The sequence below is a fragment of the Peromyscus leucopus genome, chromosome 5, assembly GCF_004664715.2.
Source record: "Peromyscus leucopus breed LL Stock chromosome 5, UCI_PerLeu_2.1, whole genome shotgun sequence".
NCBI classification, from domain to species: Eukaryota; Metazoa; Chordata; class Mammalia; order Rodentia; family Cricetidae; genus Peromyscus; species Peromyscus leucopus.
In genome coordinates this window covers 33,016,409-33,036,517 of record NC_051067.1, presented here as the reverse complement: position 1 = coordinate 33,036,517, position 20,109 = coordinate 33,016,409, and the positions used below count along the sequence as shown (strand labels likewise).

The 20,109-nt window shown below is 39.3% G+C and overlaps 1 long non-coding RNA gene across 2 annotated transcripts in view; it reads left to right on the top strand.

Annotated features, from left to right (window-relative positions):
- Positions 1-1,954: 1,954 nt before the first annotated feature.
- Positions 1,955-20,109, top strand: part of LOC119088030 — a 30,872-nt gene continuing 12,717 nt past the window's right edge. The window contains exons 1-3 of one of the 2 annotated variants that reach the window (XR_005091585.1): positions 1,955-2,000; positions 9,291-9,438; positions 13,684-13,827. This is a non-coding gene — a long non-coding RNA (uncharacterized LOC119088030). Of the gene's footprint in view, positions 2,001-9,290; positions 9,439-13,683; positions 13,828-20,109 lie in introns of those variants that run through there. The other variant, XR_005091586.1, reaches the window with a different exon arrangement.

The following is a 20,109-nucleotide window of genomic DNA, read 5'->3' as shown; positions in this document are numbered from 1 at the left end:
TGATTATGTTTTGACTTCCTATCTCTTGACTATAGAGCAGTTCAAAGAAAGAGTCCACAAACATCTCCTATTTTAAGCAATGGGATTGAGCAAAGTGCCCAGAAGATGCCAATATCTATGTCAATGATAACCAACAACTCTAATGAAATGAAAAGGCTGCATTGGCACTATTATTCCCAATCTACACAGGAGGGACACAGCCCATTATTCATAAAGCTCGGCATTCTGTGTATCCACCTAAATCTTGCCCTTATTTAACAAGCCTAGATGTCAGCACAAGGTTCAGTTACAACCAATAAGTACTAAACAATCTGAAGATATTAAATGACCAGCTAAGCTAATTATGGTGATTCACACTTGTAATGATAACACCCAGGAGGCTGAAGTGGAACCCTGAGTTCAAGGACAGCCTAGACTACAAAGCAAGACCTTATTTCAAAATATAAAACCGATAAAGAAGAGTCCCTTACTTCCAGAAGCTCACCTTATGAGAAAACGGACATCAAAACAACTGGTTCCTGTGCAGAATCACAGTGTCAGTGGTATCAGGGACAGTAACCTGGCTCCATGCTGTCTCTAGCAGCAGCTTAAGGTGTTCCATTTCTCCTTTGGGATCTCTATTCAGGCAATTTCAAGATTAGTGGCTTTCCCACAGGAAAGAATTTTGGGGCAATCCACTATGAATCAATGTTGGGATTTATTAAAAGTCATCATTTTAAGCATACATCTTAAGCATAGGAGTTAATAAAAAGAGAGAGATGTTCAGGAAAGAACAAGACAGATCCAAGTGTGAGTTTGGAATTCTCAAAGAGGGACTTTAGGTGTGTTGAAAATAGATCTGTGTATGATTCTGTTAGCTCTCAAATTGTATCTCTAAAGTGTGCTATTTACACCCCTTCCCCCTCATGCGCATTTCTTAACATTACTCAAAGACTAGTCACAACAAGGTTAAATGTCAGTTTTTTGGCATAATCAAAATTGAGAGTGTTGTCTGATGCATGATTGGGGACAGTCAAAACCTGAAGTTTTGGTTTATTCTGGGCCTAAGTGGGAACAAAATGCACATCGTTTTTGTAGACAAGTTTCCTTATCATCAGTGCTTGAAGTTTCCTGGCACTGCGACTTTGTCAGCAGGAGAGACCAGAAAGATTCCACTGGGAAGGGCTCCTTTGTTTCTGCTGCCCCCTTAATGTTATTTCTCTATCCTGATTCAAAGAGAACTCAGACAGAAGCGTGAATCCTCCAGCAGGTGCGAGGCCATTGTTCTTAAAGATGGGCGGATATGGAAGAAGATAGCACTAAATAGAGCCGAGAGAACAATAGAAGTGTTCCACATAATTGTAAAGGGTAAATGGGAGAAAGATGCTCAAAGGAGGTGAGGAAATGCTTACAGGAGGTGAGGAGAGGAAGAGTGAGTGTGGGCGCCAGGGAGTAGTCCAGAAGCAACATCAGAATACACAGTGGCAGGGCTTGAGAGAAGGTAAGAGCTACTGCACAATGATCCTTTCTATCAAAATGGAGTTGGTTTTCAATACCAAGATGCAGTGAGGAAATGAGCCTCAGAAGAGGAGCAAAGACACATTCAATGACAGGTCACTTGTCTTCTGTCGTCATAAAAAGCCAAAGAAGCTGGGTTCGATTAGCAGCACAGGAGTTTATTAGCATCAGCAGGGTCAATGAATTCACCAGTGAGACAGGAAGGAAAAGACCTCAAAGTTTTTCCATTGACCTCCGCTTACTTGACCCGCTGCGGGGGAAGGTGCCGCCCACATTCAGGGTGGGTCTTCTTAGTTCAAGTCACGTGACCAAGGCAATCCCTCCCAGGCATGCCCAGTAGCTTACCTCTTAGCTGACTGCAGAGCCAGTCACATTGACCAAGGACGAGTAGCCATGGCACCCACCGAAGGCTGTTCATTTCCAGTGCCCTGGTTACCATAGCTACAGTAAGTATTGCCCATTTAGGATTCGACCTTCAGCCTGGCTGGGGTTTCTCTGAGAAAGTAGGTTATTATCTGTTAGAAATACATTGTTTCAGGGCTAAGGTTGTCAATTGGCTATCTACTAGCGTCTGTAATCATTTTCTGTGTGTAAACATTGCAGCTTGGATGGAAAGATGTCCTGGCAGTCTGTAGCCAAGGAATACCACAGAGTCACTGTAATCTTAGTAGCTTACAGCCCTGCTTCAGCAAAAGGTTTGCCCAGTGCAAGTGTAATAACTCTGCTGAGGCAGGAGAGGGTTTCCCCAGCCAACTAGTTATAGCTTAGCTCTGTTTGGGAGAAGTGTTAGAGTTCTGCTCCGGCTTGGCGAATGTTACAGCTCTGGTCTCCTAAGGGAAAGTTTCCCCCAGAGAAGTGTTAAAACTCTGCTCAGGTCTCCCCGGAGTTTAACAACTCTGCTCCACTAGGGGAAAGTTTCCCCAGGGGAAAGTGTTACAGCTCTGCTCTGCTCTAGTTAAAATCGTTACAGTTGGGCTCTGTTGAAAATGTCACACCGCGCAACAAACCTCACTCAAGAGATTTATTGGGAAGAAAGAGGCAAGGAAGGTGTCTGCCTCTAGAGTGAGAAGCAGCCGCAAACCGAACAGGGTACAGAGCTTATTTATAGGGTTTCTGGTGTGTGTCGGGGGTGTTCTAGGGTGGTTGGGTTTGGTGGTCCGATTCTGGGGCTTCAAGCTCAGGGATTGGTGGGATTTCATGCTCAGGGACCTCAGGGATTGGTGGGATTCTGCAGCCTGACTCTGGGGGCAAGCTGAGGAACTGGTGGGATTTCAAGCCCTGGTCCTGGCGTCAAGTCAGGGTCTGGATGCTATTCCTTGGCCCTGGTCTTGGGTCTAGGTGGGGGCAGGGTGTTTTGCCCTTGGTCCTTTTCACTTTACACTGTGAGCCGTTTGGACTGTCTCTAACTTAATTCCATTGTGGAGAACCACAGAAGTTAGATTGGAAGTTAACTTAGATTTTAGACTAATTATTTCGTTTAGGACAAAACTATTGCAGGTAACAGAAGCCTATATGGTCCAGTTTATGTTTAGACAGCATGGCGCTAATATGGATAACTGGAATGGCCCAAGATGGCTAGCCATGGACACTCAGGGGTTATTAATCAGCACAAAATGGCCAACACTGTATGTCCAGGAAGCACAAAGTGAATGGTGACATAATCTGTTAATTAACAATTTTGGCAGAATGCCTCTTTTCCATGGGGTTTGTATAAATACGGCCCTGAAGTCACAGGCATGTGCCTTAGGAGTAGCCTTCACTTTTGCCAGCCTGCCTGTGTGCGTAATTAGTTATTGGAACTGCATCTTATGTGATTTCCATTATGAAGAGGAAATTAACATAGAGATATCTGATGAGCATACACATAATCTCACAATTAACCTCTGTATGTTAAGAGTGTTCTTGGATCGAATCCATACCAATTAGCAAAATTATTTTTTAATGTTCATTACTTAGAGGTTTTAATTAACACAGAGTGTTTTTATGTCCTCCTAATATTTTGTTAGTCTTGAGTATTTAAAAAAATGTTTTAATTTCTATAATCTGAGGAAATTTTTTTATCGAAAATCTTTATAGCTAATATAAATTTTATAGTTTAACAAAACTTTTTTCTTAGGAGTCAGAAAATGTTTTAAATAAACAAAATTTACTTTCAATAAAGTATTTTAGATGTTTAATATCTTTTTTAAACACTTGATTCAATAGATAAGATATCTTAATGGTGTATTATTCAGAGTATTTTGTTATGAAACATACTTAGTGGGCCCCCCCAAATACCATTTTAGTGGGCTTTAAGATGTTTAAGGGTACCTAAGCAGTATAGATTTATCAGGCCTTTGAACACATAATTAAATTTAAACTATAAGACAAATTAATATCATATTTTTATTTTACATCTTTGTTGTTAACTGTTCTAAGTCAACCTTGGCTTCCAGAATACCATTTGAAAACATTGGACCCAAATCATTCTACCAAGGAGGGGACTGAAAATGGGTTTTTGCATAAGCAAACACTTCCATTAGACCTGAGATATGTTGCTATATAATTAGTTTTTCTTCTGTTAAATTTTAGAGTTAACTGTTAAATTCCTACAGTTCAGATAACTACTTTTTCAAAGAAAAACAGTACAGACCCAACAGCTCCTGTCTATTAATGCAGCCCCCAAATTCATCCCCAAACACTCACACATCATATATACATTTCATACTAGGCATGTCAAGTGTAGAAATTTTAGGGCATAAGAAGTAGCCATAGATTTTGTTGCAGGGTTATTTTGGGGAATTCCAGGAATGGACTGAGTTTTGTTCTTTGCTATTTTGGGTACAAAGTGACACAGGAATAATTACAGGGAAACAATCATCATGAGTGCTGGAGTTTATTCCTAGTAAAACAAAAGAGAAAGTTTGCATCTCTGTGTGTTTGAGATTTGAGGGCCGCCTGGTGAGAGCTAAGGGCAAATAGTGAAGCTTGCTGTGTTGTCTGAGGCGATACCTTTTCCCTTCGTAACAGATCAACTGCAGAGTGGGTAGAGAGCTAAATTCATCTTTAATTTTAAAACAAAACAAACAAAACTGTCAGACTCCAGTCCAATCAGGGTGTACCACCACTGGGAGGCTTAAGGAACCGAACTACCTAAGGGGAGGAACAAACAGGAAACGGGGGCGCCTGTAGAGTAGGGAAGGACCCACCTCTCAGTCACTGAGAGCCCTTAGCTTGGACAGTTCCCATCAGCCATCAGCCATCACTGGAGAACTTGAGTGCAGTCCACCAGGGAGCTACAAACACTGGAGTGAGTCCCTGCCTGTTGGAGGATAACCAATCATCTATCTGGGCTTTGAAGCAACGGCTTGGAACAGTTCTCCCAGACCAGACCGTGGCCCCAGAGCATGAAGTTCCTAGTGCAGACATCTCTGAGACCCCCTCTTTGACTCAGTGGCATAAGGCCCCTTTGCTAAGACGTTCTAAAGAGACCTAAGCTTCTCAGTTCAGAAGGGAAGCTTGACTTCAGGAACGGCTCCTGGTTCAAAATCTAAGTGGAGGGAGGGATCTTATACTAAGGGGGATGGCTTGCTACCTGGAGACTAAATCCATAGCTCAGGGATGGGATTGTCTAGCGTCATTGAACAGGGAGGAAAGGTTAGAAGCTCAATGGTCCCCATGTCCTACAGACAGGAGCCTTGGTCAGTCATTTATTTTGCATGCACTTTTTTTGGCTCTCAGTCTATCTGTTAGAGGTTGCCTGGGCTTGCTCAGAGCTGTAATGCTGGTAATGGTGGGGCCTGGGACTTCCTCTCTGCCAACTGTTTTTTTCCATATGTAGCTGAAGTTATCTCCAGTCCTGCCCAGCCCCATGGATCCCACAACCACTTATAATAATAATAATCACTCAGAAGTTTATATTAATTAAACTACTCGGCCATTAGCTCAGGCCTACCACTGACTAGCTCTTACATTAAACTCAGCCCATTTCTGTTAATCTATATATCTCCACATGTTCTGTGGCTTTACCTGTTGCCTTTACATGTTGCTCCCTGGACAACAGGCTGGCGTCTCCTGCTCAGCCTCCCACTTACAGCCTTCTCCTCTCTCTTTGTCCTGCCTATATTTCCTGCCTGGCTACTGGCCAATCAGCATTTTATTTATTGACCAATCAGAGCAATACATTCAGAGCATACAGAACATCCCATAGCATCCATATCCTGATTTTTGTCCTCACTGTCCACGTCAACTCTGTTCTTACGCACAGGTATAATTACAGCCTGTTTTAACAACCTGTGAACCTTGGCTTAAGAATGATTCAAGGAAACTACAAGCCTAAAATCCAACACAAGGTTCCCACCCCTTTCTTTCATCAATGCTTAAAAGCATGTGGCTTTTGGCACCTAGGATTTATTTTTATAAAATATGTTATCTTTGTCTGCTATTAAAAATAAAGAAATGTTCTTTTCAACCACAGAAATACTTGCTTTCTGTATGTGTCTACTGAGCATCCACTGCATGCCAGTTCCTATAGTAAGTTCTAAGAGAAAAAGAAATCATGCAGAAGAGGAAAACCTGACAGAGGGAGCGGGTGAGGGATACCCTAACAGTTTCCAAAGAAGCACTGTGGGTAACTAGGGGAAGGAGTATGGCATTCTCATGCACATGGTTAAACCTCCAACCCAGCACCAATACTAGATCACCACCCTGCCATAGTTAGGATCCAAAGTGGTGGTCAGTGTTTAGCTGAAGGGTCATTGCTAAAGTGATGCCTGGGGGCGAGGGAGGGGGCGGTTATTCGGGAAAACAGAATGTAGGTCAGAGGACTTCTTGAGGAGCAAACCACCTCAAGGAGCACCGGGACATGTCAGGTCATTCCATGTTCTTAAGTGGAAGAGACATATGACAAGAGTTAGCCTAGGCTAGACCCCAGAGCCAAGGCTGCTACAGAGTTTGGAGTTTCCTTGAAAGGCACGTTCCACAGATCCATTTTCAGTTTTTATTTATCTGTTTTCCAATGATTCTGCCTGATAAAATTCTTAAGGGAGTAAAGTATACACAAGATAAAAGACTCAGTCCTGTGGTCTGGGGACCTCCAACAAGTTTGATAAGGCACCAATCCTGAGGTGTTTTTTGAGCTGAATGTAGAATATTGCTGTGGTCTGGATAGATAGAACTCACTTGCTCATGTACTGTTAACCTCTTGCATGCTTAGTCAAAGGTTAAGTTAGGGGAGTGTTTCCCCTATTGTACTGAAATCCAGAGTAGGGGTCCACAGCTTCCTTCCCTTGTCCTGGAATCTCTAGAGAGCATGTGGCCTCCTGTTCAGGAGGACTGTTCAGCTATTAACCAGATAAAGAGAGAAACAACGTAAGAATAATGCATGTTCTACATTTAGTGACAACAAACTGTTATTGAATGAACCCACAACTGAATGAATGCTTAATGTATGCCACTTCTTAGTGTAGACACTTTAGTTTTTTTAACAAAATGTAATCCCAAGGACTGGAGCTGTGGGCAGGGTTGCTCAGTGGTAGAGCACTTGCCTATCATGCATAAAGCACTGGGGTTATTCCCCAGCATGGTGAGGGGTTTAGCCCATCCCTGCCTTGAAGCTGCTCAGTTGCATCATGCCATTCTGCAGGGTATAGAGTCCTGTCCCCTTATTTCTCAGCTTTCTTTACTTTCCTAGAGAACACACACACACACACACACACACACACACACACACACACACACTTCTTCTAGATACTATTTGAACAAGCTACATGCATATACCTCACTACAGCATATAAGCACATTGTTATAAGTCTGTGTTATAAGAACATACTTTCTGCCTTTAATCCCAGCACTCGGGAGGCAGAGGCAGGCGGATCTCTGTGAGTTCGAGGCCAGCCTGGGCTACCAAGTGAGCTCCAGGAAAGGCGCAAAGCTACACAGAGAAACCCTGTCTCGAAAAACAAAAAAACAAAAAAAAAAAAAAAAAAAAAAAAAAAAAAAAAAAAGAACATACTTTCTGAAGTAGCAGGCACATAATTCCCACATGCTAGATCTAGAAGTAAAATTAGACTCAATTTTTTAAATAGCCCAGAATTGTTTCTTTTCCTGTTGATTAGAAAGTGAGTCTAAGCACATATTTTGCAGAAAATAAGCATGCATAATTAAAAAGGGAAGCCGATGACTTTTAAAACCTCTCTCTTAATTTTAAAGGTGTTTTCTTCACTGCTTTTTGCTTACTTCATACCCTGCCTCTGGGGCTCTGAAGACTGGATTTATGAAGGTCATATTCCTTAGCCTTTGAACTCCAGTATAATGGCCAATATGTCTTTATGCTTCCTGCATTCCAGATCTGTTTAATCTTAAATTGATGACGTGCACAGTCAAGTACATTGCCAGCTACATCCAGGAGCATCTGCATGTAGAGAATGCTGGAACCCTGACTTCACTGTTTCTTGTCTCATCTGCATCTTTAATTTTGTTAAACTGGAAGTTTTTCAGACCTTGATCTTCCTTTTAAGCTTTTAGGTCTATGAGACTACTTGGATCTTTAAAAACTGACCATAAGAAAGTCATTAAAACTGCAAAAGATGATAGATTGCCTGCTTTGTGGGAGGAAGGGCATCACGAACAAATGAATAAGCAAGCCATGTGCAAGTGATGAAGTGTTTAGCTATTGAGAAGCTAGTCCTGGGGAATTGGTGGACACTGGCAGAGTGTACTGGTTATAATGGGAGGCTTATGAGTAAGAAAAATAAAATGGAAAATGAAAGATTGAACAACACATTGTAAATGAAAAGACTCTATCTTGGTTTAAGTTTTTATCTCTGTTCATTCAAGCTATGTAATGAACTGTCTACAACATGCTAAAAAAAATAAACCTTACACTTAACAATTGAAAGAATAGATACACTTCTGACCTCATTAGGTTGTAGCATGAATTCTAGTTGGTCTTATTAATAAAAACCTGGAGCCAGATATCAGGATGAAAGCTGAAAGATCAGAGAAGCAGAGCAGCCAACCTCTAATTCTTAGGCTATGAAATCCTCAGCCTGAAAGAGCTCTGAGCTCCTGTCTCCTCCCACCTTATATTCCTCTCTCCACCCAGCCATATCACTTCCTGTCTTCACCTCCCTAGTGCTAGGATTAAAGGCATGAGATCCCAAGGGCTGGGATCAAAGGTGTGTGCCACCACTGCCTGGCTCTGTTTCTCTTTTAGACTGAATCAATCTTGTGTAGCCCAGGGTGGCCTTGAACTCACAGAGATCCATTTGCCTCTGCCTCCCAAGGGCTGAGATTAAAGGTGTGTGCCACCACTGTGTGGCCTCTAGTGGCTGGCTTTGCCCTCTGATCTTCAGGCAAGCTTTATTTGTTAGAACATACACAAAATACCACCACATTAGGTATATAAGACATTAGCTAAAGCAGATATTAAACAAATCAGTTAATTGGTAACTAGTTATTGTGCATGAGCAAAGGAGGGGTAGGCTATAGAAATGAACACAAGTGTTTCTGATGGAGGACAAGGTTCTCATGAAATATTATAACCTGGGCAATGGGTAATGACGACAAAGATATCTTCCAGGCCTGGTATTCGTAAGAAGGTGTAAGAAGAAAGCCAAGGAGGGTTGATCTTAGAAATCTGATGGAAAATAGGTTTATTAAACTTGGGGACAGTGATGGGTACCATATTAGGCAAAGCTTGGAAGCCATGTACAGTACTCAGCACATTGTTCTAAGAACAATCCACATGCATGGCAAGTACATCTATCTTGTTGCTGTGGCTGGTATTAAATCCAACATCTTCGGGGTTCCAGTGTAGGCTGAAGACCAGAAGCTCTTCAGGAATCTTGCAGGATTCTAGTGCCAGATTGGGGCTGCTGAGACATCCAACATCATTGACTAGACAACTACCAGATTCCTGCTGTCATGAGACTGTCATTGGCTGTATTGGGACCACATCCTGTAAGTCAGTCTAATAAATCCCGTTTTTGTGTGTGTGTGTGTGTGTGTGTGTGTTTTCACTCTATCATTTTTGTTCCTTTAGACAATCCTAACTAATGCACCATCTGTTGTTGTTTTCTTTTTTACTCTTTGGCTCTTTGGGGACCCAACATCCAGCTCCCATATAAATACAAATAGAGGCTTATTGCTACTTAGAAATGCCTGGTCTTAGCTTGGCTTGTTTCTAGTCATCTTTTCTTAAATTATCCCATCTACCTTTTGCCTCTGGGATTTTATCTTTCTCTATTTCTGTATGTCTTCTTTCCTTCTTATTCCATGTCTGGTTGTGTAGCTGGGTGACTGGCCCCTTCTTTTCTTGTACCTTGATCTCCCTCTCCCCAGATTTCTCCTCCTATTTATTCTCTCTGCTTCCAGCCCTGCTTATTCTTTCTCCTGACTTGCTATTGGCTGTTCAGCTTTTTATTAGACCAATCAGATGTTTTAGAGAAGCAAAGTAATGCAGATTCACAAAGTTAAACAAATGCAACATAAAAGAATGCAACACATCTTTGCATCATTAAACCAATGTTAAACATCATAAACAGATGTAACACATCTTAAAGTAATATTTCACAACAAACATCTATTTACTTGTACATTTTATTTTTCTATACAGATGAGTAATATTTCACTGTGTATATACCACATTTTAGTACCTATTCATCAATTAATAAACCTCTAGATGGATTCCATTTTCTAGCTATTGTGAATAGAGCTATAATGAACACCAGTGTACAGGTATCTGTAATAAGATATAAGTCCTTTGGGTATATGCTTGAGTGGTACAGCTGATTATTACAGCAGATCTATTTTTAGTTTTTTAAAGAATTCTTCAGACTGATATCCAAAGTGACTGTGGTTTCACTTCTAACAACTGTGTAAAGCGTTCCTCCACAACCCACATCCATGCAAACATTTTTTGTCATTATTGATGATGGCTGGAGGGAGATAGAATCTTAACGTGCATTTAATTTATGTTCCCTGATGGATAATGATGTTGAACACTTTTGAAAGTTTTTGTTAACCATTTGCATCTCTTCTTTTGAGACCTTTCTGCTCAGGTTCATTGACAATTTTTAATTTGTTTTCTTAGTGTTAAGGGTTTTTCATTTTTTGACTACTACAGACACTAACCCTCTATCAGATGTATAGCTGGAACAGATTTTCTCCCGCTCTCTGGGTTGCCCAGTCACTCCGTTGGTCCTTTCCTTTGCTTTACAGATACTTTTTAACTAATGAGATCCTATTTTGTCAGTTGCTGTTTGTACTTTGTGAGCTACTGGATTCCAGTTCAGAAAGTCCTTGCCCATGCCTATAAGTTGATGTGTTTTCCCTACTTTTTTCTCTTTCAGTTTCAGAATATCATCAGGTCTTATAATGAGGCCATTGGTCTGGTTGTGGTTGAGTTTTGTGCAGGGTAAGTGGTAATAATCTTGTTTCATCATTTTTTTCCTGCATATTAAAATCCAGCTTCCCCACACCGTTTGTGGAGGATTCTGATTTTTCTCAACATCAACTTTGTCAAAAATAAAATAACTGTAGTTAGGTAAAGCTATATTGGGGTCCTCTAGTCTATTCCATTGATACGTGTCATTCTTTGTGCCAGTACCAGGGTGTTTTGTTACTATAGCTCTATAGCATAATTTGAAGTTAGCTATGATGATACCCCTTGCACTATTCTTTTTGTTTGGGACTTCCTAAGCTGCCTTTGGTCTTTTGTGCCTCCCATATAATTTTGAGATGTATTTTCTGTCTGTGAAGAAAGATTCTGGAATTTTGATTGAGATTGCATTGAATCTGCAGCTTTCTTTCAATAGGATGGCCATTTCACAATATTGATTCTTTTGAACCATGAGTATGGAAGGTCTTCCAGTTGTCTAGTGTCTTCCTCGGTTTCTTTTTTCAAGGTCTGTAAGTTCTCACTGTAGATGTCCTAGCTACTTTGAACAGAGCAGTGGTGAGCATAGATAAGCAAGTATCTTTAGAGTAGGATACAGGGTCCCTTTGCTATATCCCAAAGAGTGGATCATATGGTGATTCTGCTTCTAGCTCCTTAAGAGACCACCATACTGATTTCCATAGTGACTGCAACAGTTTACACTCCCAGCAGCAGTAAATAAGTGTTCCCTTTTCCTTGCGTCCCTACCAGTATGTGGTGTCCCCTTTCCCTTGATTTTAGCATTCTGTGTTGACTGGTAGAAGAGGAAATAATAAAGTAGTTTTTAAATTTGCATTTCTCTCAGACTAAGGATTTTGAACACTTTAAAAATATTTCTCAATCATTTGAATGTCTTTTTTTGATTATGTTCTGTTCAGTTCCGTAGCCCATTTCTGAAGTGGGTTGTTTTCTTTTTTAATTTTTTTAATATTACATTTATCTATTGATGTTGTACAAATCCTAATTGGTATTAATAAAAACCCAGAGCCAGATAAAAGGATGAAAGCCACATCCACCACCTCTTACCTCACCAACTCCTCATCCTGAAAGAGCACAATCACCTGTCTCTTTCCAGCCTTATATTCCTTTCTCTGCCCAGCTGTATCACTTCCTGTCTCAACCTTCCTAGTGCTGGGATTAAAGGTGTGTGATCCCAAGTGCTCAGAATTAAAGGTGTGTACCACCACTGCCTGGCTCTGTTTCTCATTTAGACTGTATTAATCTCGTGTAGCCCAGTGTGGCCTTGAATTCACAGAAATCCAGATGGATCTCTGCCTCTGCCTCATGAGTGCTAGGATTAAAGGTGTGTGCCACCACTGCCTGACCTCTATGGCTAACTCTGTGACTGACTCTGTCCTCTGATCTTCAGGAAAATTTTATTTGCTAAGAGTACAAACAAAATATCACCACATATTGATTGTATGTATTTGTATTTGTGTGTGAATATGTGTATGGGAACATGGATGTCATGGTGTACTTACAGAGCTCAGGGGACACTTTGTAAGAGTCACTTCTCTTCTTCCACTATTTGGGTTCCAAAGATTGGACTGAGGTCATCAAACTTGTCAGCAAAAATCTTTACCTATAGAGCTGTCTCACCAGCCGGAAGGGTGTCTGTTTTCTTGATGTTTAGTTTTTGCATATTCTAGACAGCAGTCCTCTGTCATGTATAGTGAACAATGTGCTTTCTCATTTTCCAGGCCACCTCATTTAAAGGCCTCCTTTGCACTGCAGAAGATTTTTTGTTCATGGGGTCCCACTTGGCAATGGTTGGCCTTCTGTCTTACACATCCAGAGTCCTGAGAAAGTCCCTACCTGAGCTTACATCCTGATATATAGCTACTCTTTCTTCTAGAAGTTTCAGAGTTTCCAGTCTAACACTGAGGTTTTGATCCATTTAGAGTTGAATTTTTGTACCAGCTGCAACACAAGGATCCAGTTTCATTATTCTACTTATAGATACCCAGTTTTCCCAACACCATTTGCTGGTGTTGTATTTATCTCATTGGTATTTTTGGTATCTTTGTCAAAAACTAGTACTTTCCAAACAGACTACTAGAGCATGTTTGTAGATGTGGTAAGGTTATTGATGGCTCAGTCTCCATCCTACATTCTCTTTGATCAACATGAATGACAGTTATTTGCATCTTCCATTTTTCATTTCCCAAACTAGCCTTCGGAGCCCCCAGAGCAGGCAGAGACCTCACCATCCGTTGTGATCAGCTCAGGGCACAAGAGCTGCTGAGGCTGTGAGGCTCCTCTCCTCGTGCTTTGATTCTCCTGATACATAAAAAGAGACACCAAAAGGCTTGGAAGTGGCAATTTACGATATAGAATAAATAAATACTTTTTATGAGAGAAATTTCACCTCAGAGAAAACAAAAACAAAGCAATAGAATAAAGCTTAAGTCAAAGAAGAGAGAACAGGGCACACAGAGAAAATAAAGGGAAATTGAAATTTATTGAGAAACAACCATAGGGCATGCACAAACTGAGCCCTGGGGCCATGAACAAGAAAAGAGCCTCACTATGAATATCGTAAATCAATGAATAATTTAAAAAATAAAGTGTTTTGTATTTTCAGCTGTTTAGTAGGTTGATGTACTAGAGGACAGGGTCTAGTTTTCTCTGGGCTATGACAGTCCAGGGTCCCTCTTTATTGAAGCTCTCACTGTCAAAAACAAAACAAAAAACAAAAAACAAGACCAAAAAACAAACCATGAAACACTTCTTATTTCTCCTTGAATTCTCTAATACCTTTACCACAGACCTTCAAATTCACAAGGCCTTCTTCCTGTGGCTGAGAGAAGAAAGCTCACTGGCGCCAGCAATGTCATATTACAGAGTGAGGTGACGCTGTTCATCGTGACTTGATTTTATCATCTTGCTGCACTATCACAAATGAAAGTGCTGTTGAAAGTAAGAAAAGAAAAATACAAAAATACTCTTTTGCATGGTTTAAAAAATAGAAGGCTATTTTTAATGGTTACTGATCCCTGTTCTGTTTTGGCTATTGTTTGAAGAGGACTGTGATATAAATATAGAAGTTACAATTGGGAAAATATACCAAAAAATTTAATTTCATAACAGCATTTAGTTATTTTAATTGATATATTGATATACATTTTTCTTTTTTTATAAAATTGTACCATTACAATTAGAAATAGGCATGCATAAATGTTCTTCCTGATTTCAGTACATTCTAGACTATTTGCTTACATTAGGTTCAAATGACATTTTGATTTTTTCATGTGAAAGAAATAGCACTCCCACCTTCAATAGGGCCAGTTACTATGCCTCTTGGTCCACTTGATAGCCACACTTCTCAGTGTTTGCCTCACTTGTAACACTTCATGTCATTAATAGAGATGATGGGGATTCCTAGGATCAGTTCATTTCTGTGAAGTATGCAGCCGAAACTCAAACTCAGGCAGGCTATAACCAAATTTTATGCAATTTGGTTTGAAAAGCAGGGTAAAAATGAGGCATTCTGTTTTCCCTAATGCTCTTCCAATGTAGACCTAAGCTTGTTGTTTTACATGAGCACAGATAGAGAAGTGAATCACTGCAAATCCCTGAGGCAGGTGGCTGACACCTTCCATTTTACCAAATAACTCTCAAACGCCTTTCTCTACTTTGGTCTTCCTGACCTCTTCTGGCCTAAAATTCTCTTCCTCCCCAGAAATATAAACCAGAGTCTCACAAAGAGTATGCTTTCCACTTGGCTAACCAAGATGTCTTCTTGCTATTCACATTAAGAATTGTCGAGATTCCTATAAAATTAGTTTTACCTATTTAAGAAATGATTTGTCCCAAGTTTGGTACAGGGATGAAAAAGTCATGTAATTAGGTAGTTACTGTACTCAAAAATATGAATATGTAAAGTAGTCTGTATAGACAAAGACTATACAAAATCTTACTTTCAAGTACTAATCATATAATTTCATTTGTATATTTATAGTTTGTGCTACTCAGTGTCAATCAATAACAAAAGAGGGTTCTAACAGAAAACAATGAAAAATTCTGTCAAAGATTTCTGTAAAGTATCCCTCATTCCTTCCCTATGTGATGCTTTCTGTGTTGTTCAATAAAAGAGAGCAAAGCCCTTTGTTAAGGACAGACATAGTTATACACTGTCTTAGTTACTGTTCTATTGCTGTGAAGGGACACTGTGACTCAGGTAGCTTATACAAGAAAGCATTTATTTGGGGATTGCTTACAGTTTCAGAGGGTTAGTCCATTGCCATCGTGGTAGGAAGCATGGTGGCAGGCAGGCAGGCATGGTGCTAGAGCAGTAACTGAGGGTTTACATCCTGATCTGCAGGCAGAAGTCAGAGAGAGGCTGAAGTAGCCTTTTGAAACTTCAAAGCTCACCCAGAGTGACACACCTCCTCTAACAAGGCCACACCTTCAAATCCTTCCTGAATAGTGCACCAAATGGGAACCAAACATTCAATATATGAGCCTATGGGGACTGTTCTTATTCAAACCACCACACACATGGTTAAACACAGACACAGGGGCAGATTCACAAGACAGTCTTGAGACAGGCACAGTTTCAAACTCACACAACAGACAGAGAGAATGGAAGATGCAGGGAGTATAAAGTAAAAAGTTCAAATCTGGGCTTGCTCTTCATTACATGAGGCATGAGGAAATGCTTTGATTTGTTTCCTTAATGTGACACTGAAGAATTATTGGAGACTCTCAAGGATTATTATTCATGTTCTGAACCAACCACAAAAAAACATTTGGTTGGACCCAGGCAGAAAGCTAAATTTAAAACTGGTTTAACAGACTCACTTTCTTAGACACCCTTGATTAGACAGAATATATATTTTTAAAAAATCTGTACATGAGATTTTTAATTTTTAGAAAATTAAATTGTTAAGCCAGATTTGGTTTTAAAATAGTATATTTCCTTTTTCCTTATTGTTTACAAAAATTATAAAAGGACAAATGCAAAACACAAATAAAATGTGTACTTACAAAGCCAAGCAGACTAGCAAGCAAACATTGAAAGGGACATTCACTCATTGAACTGAGCCTCAGAAGTAGGTGCTATATTGAGATGTAGCTCTGGAAACTAGTGATCTTAGGAATTGTGAATCCTGAGATTGTCAATCTTTATGATTGTCTTTTTTTTTTTTTTTTTTTTTTTGGTCAAAGTTAAAATTAGAAAATAAAGTTGTTCATAAAAGGAAATTCAGAGATAAACTCTTAATACAATAAGAAAATTCAAATGTCACAATGAAATACAATCTTATTAAGATTTCTGATATTATTTTGGAAATGTAAATACATGTTTGTGTCCTACTCCTTACTCTCTATAAAAGTGTCTCAGAGTTTTAGCAGCGGTCCCATATAGTCCTGGTTTATATTTTTAATTTAAAATTTTATTAAAATATGATTTCTACTTTCAAAGCTAACATCCACAAATGAGAGAAGACATGCCACACTTGTCTTTCTGGGTCTGGGTTACCTCACTCAGAATGATTGTTTCCAGATCCATCCATTTACCTGTGAATTTCATTATTCTTAATGGCTGTCCTTTGGGTATGTGCCCAATAATGGTACAGCTGCATTTTTGTGAGCCTTCCACACCGATTTCAATAATTTCATGCCCGTCAGCAGTAACTGAGTGTTTCTCTTTCTCCACATCCATTTGTTGTCTTTTATCTTAGCCAGTCTGACTTGAGTAAGATGCAATCTCAGAGTAGTTTTAATTTGCATTTCCCTGATGGCTAAGGAGGTAAGTACAAAGAGTTTGACCCCTCAGGTGTCCCAGTAGTAACTAGGGAGTAAGCCATCCATCCTTTCCCAGGACCTCATCCATTCAGTGTCTTCAGCACCCAATGCAAATCTAAAGGGCAGGTCTTCCAAAAGCCAGTACGTCCTTCTCCCTCAAGCAGGATGAAGTCTTGCTCTCCTGAGTGAGCTCCTCCAGTGTGTAAAGTCAGAAATACAAAAGGAGTAGAAACAACAGGCTTTGTGTCAGAACACAGAATGTTAGCAATGAAACAAGGAGAGAATTCATGTGGTTGTTTTTTTGTTCTTGTTGAGGGGACAAGAGCAGGCACTGGGTTTTTCTGACACATAGTCTAGCTTCCTTAAACTCAGGCTTCTGCTTCAGCCTCTCTGATTCCTGAGATTATGGGCATGAGGACATCTTCTAGAGCTAAAATAATCTCTGACACTAGGAAAATGCTTTGAAAAAATATGACAGATTATGAATTATGTGTAAACATTTAAGGATACTTCCCGTGGGAGAACAGTGTGTAAACATGGTTTCAATTCAAGAGATGGGAAAGAATAGTTTAGAGAAAATAGATGAGTGATTGGACAACAGGGAATCAATATGAGAGCTAAAGTAATATATCATGTTTATTTTTTAAAAATTGAAAAACAAGATGAAATAAAGATTTTTATGGACATTACATTTGTGCACAAGAATGGATCTCCCATTTTGTCAGTCTCATGATGATCCTGGAGCTGTTGAGTTTCCAGTACTTTTCTGAGTGGTTGAGCCTTTTTCTCGAAGTATGTGGTACTTCCTTAACTACAGGACCCAGATTTAGCACTTTCTGGATTTTATTCATTATTACAGTTTTTACAGAATTGGCATCTTCCTTCAAATTTGTTGAGTTCCAAGAAGTTTGTAAGAGTAAAATAAACTTATTTTTGTTAGAATACAAAATTTCTTCCTGTAGTTAAGTATGCAAATTCTTTTTTTTTCTTTTTGTCCAAAACAGGGTTTCTATATAGTCCTAGCTGTCCTGGAACTAGCCCTGTAGACCAGGCTGGCCTCGAACTCAGAGATCCACCTGCCTCTGCCTCCAAGTGTGGGGATTAAAGGTGTCCACCAACAGTGCCCAGTTTAAGTATGCAAATTCTAATGCCTCCTTTGTTTTATAAACTGAATTGACTTACCTTTAATCAGTTTCTGTTTATATATGGTATAAGCTATGCTTAAATTTGGAATTTTTCATATTTAAATTTCCTTTCTCAATGAGAAATGATCAACTTTCTAAAAATAAGTCTCATTTAGCAGATGCTTATTTATTTAATTTGATTGCTAATATACTTGAACTCCTACTATCTTTTAATTTTCACTTTTCATATAACACTGGGAACATGTATGGAGTTTGTTGTCTGCCCATGGGTATGTTCTCTAGAAAAGAAGCTACTGTATACCTGAGTTATATTCATAGTCTACCTTATACCTGAGTACACTCATAGTCTACCTTATACCTGAGTACACTTATAGTCTACCTTATACCTGAGTTACACTCAGAGTCTACCTTATATTTGAGTTACACTCATAGTAGTTTGGGTTCTCCCAACTAAAGACATGTTGTCTCCTTCCTCCATCCAAAACCTATACATCAAGAAACCACTTGAAACCAGTCACAGTAGCCCATTTCTGTAATCCTAGAATCTGGGATACTGTGGCAAATTTAATGTCAACATGGGCCATGTAGTGAGACTGTATCTACAAACAAACAAAATCTGGTGTTCTGGTAGTTACAGAAAGTTCAGATGATTAGAGAAAACAGACAGATATTAGAAAACATTTGCCAGTTTTTAAATTGCTAAGATTTTAGTTTTATCAGTGGCATTAGCTATGAACTCAGTGGCTTGTGACTGATCGCAAGCACACATTATTGCCAAATAATAGAGAGACAAAGTGAGATAGGGAAGAGAGGAAGAGAATCTTTTTTTTTTTTTTTTGCATTCCCATTTGTAAGTATTTTATGAGTTCTTTCTAATATTTCCATATTCCTGTGTGTACAGACTCAACCTGTATTTATGCAAGAGCTATAGGGGAAAGAATCCATCATAAGTAGATATTTCTAATTTCTCCATGACTCCTATCTTGTCCATCTGTGTGTACTGTGTTTTGTGTGCTGTCTTGGGAATGCTTCCAGTCTCGATAAGTAACTGATCCTTTAAAGAGTGTTCATTTCAATTAATATCATTGTTTTGATCAGTGGAGTCTTTTCTTGTCATTTATATGGACATGTTATTTTGTGTAGTTTAAGGAAATAAGTTTGAAACTGTTTGGTGAGTAGCTGGAAGAATGGTGGATGTTACTGTTATAACAGCCTTTTTTGCATGGTAACTAATTCCCAAAGTTTGATTGTCTTCCTGCCCTATCACAGACAAAGAAAGCTATGGGAAAACAGAATTATGACCAAACTTCTGGATGGAAAGAATGTTTCATTTTTGCCTGTGGTCAGCATAAATGGATGCATTTGATCATGGGTGCAGGTAGCACAGTGTGTTCCTATTTGCATAATCTGTCGGCTCATGGACAATGATTCTTATTCATTAAGCTCATTTTTTGGCAAGTATATGCTGAGCAATATTACCATTTCTCCTCCTGAACTTCTCTGTTTGGAACATGCCTGTTCATCTGTGTGTGTGCTCTTGTGTGTCAGTCTTCCGTTATCCACAGATAGAGCCTTCAGCCACCTGAACATGTCTTCTTTTCACAGTCTTACACTCTCCGTCTTTGTTTTTATTGAGTCCCAGTAGCACCTGAGCAATGGAACTTCAAATCAAGCTGCATTTCTTTGCTCTGTGTGAAATCTGAATCCATCAGAAAACACTGCTTTCAGTGTTTTGGTATAAAGTAGGCATGAGAAGAAAATAAAAACCTTTAAATTTCTTCAGAATCTTATTTGTACAATGTGGTTTCATCATTTTATGTGGAAACAAAATAAAAATAAGTCAAATGCATTCCAGTGCTTTACAAATGCTTCTTAACATTTTTGAAAAACTACAATCTCTCTGACTTTCGACTAGCATCAATAACCAAGATTAATGCTTCTTATTAATTTGATAATATGACAATATATTCGATTCAAATATATAATTTGACTTTAAAATTTTTTTGATTGAAGTACACATTTTTTGTACTTTCAAAACTTCGAAGGATATCCTACAGGAATGAAATTGGCTTGTAGAGAGATGAGTACCAATGCTTTAAATAACCAGTCTGGTTTCTTATCAACATGGTGTACATTAACTTAAAAATAATTGAATCTGCAGTATTGAGAGGAAATTACCGCTTGATGGTTACAGCCTCGAAAGTTTGTGATTCTTGTCCTCCTAATAGATAAAGGACTCCAGCAAGTGTATTACAAACTAAGGGTTAAAAGTCACACTAACTGAAAGCAAGTAAGCTGAGC